We start from the raw sequence: 3,295 nt of genomic DNA, 5'->3' as shown, positions 1-3,295 counted from the left end.
AAGTAAAGCAATAATACCCATTGCCATTGAGGATGCAAATTTTCCAATAAAATTTCCTTTCCTTGGAAGATTTTCTGTCATACTCGGTGTAATGGTTAATCCGGCAGTGTATTATAAGGTAGGTTCATTTTCTCAAATGAAAAATTGAAATGAAAATAGATGGATGGCATCGGATATCCGTTTTTTATTTTGGAACAACAAAACTGCTGATTAATAATGTACTTTTCGTATTAATTTATATAACCTAAAAACGATTTTACGCTTGTTCAAGAAGTGACAATAAATTTAACGAAATATCCAATAAAAATTTATTATACCCAACCAGAATTTATGAAAAACAGGCCGATTTGTAACACAAAATTGTTAATTAAATATTAGTAACAAAAAAATTTTGTTTCATACAGTATATAGTATTATTAGTTTAAAACACAAATAATCGAATTTTATTTAAAATTCAAAAATTTTATTCAATATTTTGTCCAGTTTTGTTATACTATTTTGTTGGATTGCGTTTAGGTTAACCTACGAGCTTGGGTCTACCAGTAATACAAAATATTAATAGGGGATTCTTCTATGTTTGAAAAAGTACGTCAAAATGTTGATTTTTCTAATAAAAAGCCACAAAAAAATATAGTTCGGCAAAATAAACACGCTTTCTTGCCATAAAGTTAAATTAAATTTTAATCCGTTGTTATTCAGTCAAAAACGCTGTCAGCCATTTTGATGAGTTGCAAATCAAAGAGAATTTAACGGTAAGATGTCAGCGCCACGAGTAACAAAAATATAAACCATATTTGTTAGACTCTGTGGATTATTTCATTGAATGAAAAGACAAAAGATGTATCAAATTTGTACTTACATATGTCATCAATTTTAAGTACAAATAATTTATATAAGAATATTTTTGAAAAATCTCTTTTTAAAAATGAAGACAACACATTCTGGTACACACACTTTGAAATTTTAAGTTATTAGCAACAGATTAAAATGCTCCTAGATAGTCTTTCTTAGCATTAAATTGTCAGGTTCATCGTATAAAGATGCAAAGCCTTCTAAGTTTTAATTATTCTGATCACGGTAGAGTTATGATTCACGCTACCGTGATTCTAACAATTATCAGTAAACAAAACCTAGTTAGGCTTGTTAAAAAAGTAACAAAAGTTAAACTAAATGTCCAACAACATAGTATAATAGCATTTTTCATACAAAAAAAAATGTATTATGTTAATTTTCGAACTTCTTATTTGGCTGTGTGCGTTTTTGTTTTGAAGTATTGAAAATACTAACTGTGAGAATGACGAAAATGTGACGAAGAAAATGTATACAATATTTTCTTTAAAAAAAAAAGTATTCAAATAATTGTGGTATTCAATGTGGTTTTGACTTTTAAATAAATAACAAAATATTTTTAATTTATAAGTGTACAAAAAAACTTAACCTAAACAAAACAAATTAAAAAATACCTTTAGTGGTTGTAGATATTTTTTGAGTCCAAAAATGTATGATGATAACGATACTTTGTTATATTATATAAAAAAAAAAACGCAATATTTCAAAAAAATAAAAACATGACAAATTGTATGAATTATCTTTCGTAATTATAATTAAATAAAACTTATAATTAGAGAGCCTACAATAAAAAAAAAAGGCGCATTTAAAATTGAAAATATTTTCAAACATATCGATCATTTTGTTTAAAAATTATTTTTTTATTTAATGTTTCAAACAAGTTCTAGAACCAAAAATTTGAATCATCTTACTTCACTTCTACATATATGATGAGAGTCATATTTTATAATGCATGCGCACATGTTGACACGAAAACTACATGTTGTTATTTTTAATACCATGAAATTAGTCGATAAACATGTTTCTACGCAGTAATTTCATCATTTTTGTAATAATATTGTTTATATTTTGTAATAAATGAGAATTATTATATAAGGTGTGAAGTTAGTCAATTGCATATACCTCTGTTCTTGATTAATTCCCGAAAATGTTACGTTTTCTTTCTCAGAGTGCCAAAAACTGTGTAGTTCAGAAGATGGAGATGTAGACCGAACTTCGAGTAAACAAATGCCTTTCACAAATAAGATGTCACTAGTGTTCCCTTTGAACCGTGATAGTGGAGGGAGTGTAATTTGATTTTTATAACGCATTTACGTAGTCTTTCGTTGGTGTGTTCGTATTTATTCCGTTATGTAGTAGTTCGTATAATTTATTTACTTCTAAATAAAATTTTTTACTTGCTTACTTCACTCATATTTATTAGATTATATTCACTCTGATGCAAAAAGAAAACTAGCGACGCTAGTGGAACAAAAAGTAACTATAATTTCTACGATTACGTTGACAAATTTTATCAATTCTCTCGCCAGAGTTTCTCCCGATTAAATATATACGAGAAAAAATAAATCCTCAGTTTTCATTTCTCAGCTTTATATTTTATTCAAAGGTGATTCAAATTTGTAAGACTTGCAATAATAATTTTATGTTGAAAGAGTATTAATTGTAATTACGTTTAAATAAATCAATATCCATATCAGTATTTAATAATTAGATATATATTTAAACCGATAACCAGAAAAACATTCATTTATATTTTTAAACCAATCGTTTTAGGATTTCAAATCAAAATATTTGAACACCATAAAATCGTATCTGTCATGTTTTTACGTCATACGGCTGTGTAAACTAAATAGTTAAAATTAAAAACAATTAGCATAAAAATATATACGCATTTGTTTGCACAGCCAACTGACGTCATTACCACATAGCAATATGGCTTCCACTACGTCCAGCGCTTTCGTAAAATTAGGTGCGAAATTCAAAAAAATAAAATTCAAATGCATTTTTATGGCAAAAATTTGAAAGCGAAATTATTAAAGTCTTTTACCTGGAAAATAATGATAGATACAAAAAAAATTTTTTTATTCAGTAGAAGTTTCAGTTTTTGTTTTAAAAATCTGAAACGATTGGTTTATTTAATTTTAATGTTTACAAATAATTCAAATTTTATATCTAAATTGATTTCTATTGATCGGTTTTATTTGATTTTAAATAAAAATAGACAAATTTTCTTGATTGATTTAAAAATATCGAATATATGTGTGTAGAATATATTAAAACAAAAATAAGATTTAAAAAAATAATTTATTTCGGATCAAAAATAATTATTTAGTTTTATAATTTTGATATTTATTTATATATTTGTAATATATAATTAATAAATTCATTCATTCATGTATTGTTTTATGTCTTTTAAAGATAAACAATTCCATTTGAAAACATGTCC

The sequence above is a fragment of the Chrysoperla carnea genome, chromosome 3 (genome assembly GCF_905475395.1).
Source record: "Chrysoperla carnea chromosome 3, inChrCarn1.1, whole genome shotgun sequence".
NCBI lineage: Eukaryota > Metazoa > Arthropoda > Insecta > Neuroptera > Chrysopidae > Chrysoperla > Chrysoperla carnea.
Note: the sequence above shows the minus strand (reverse complement) of the source record.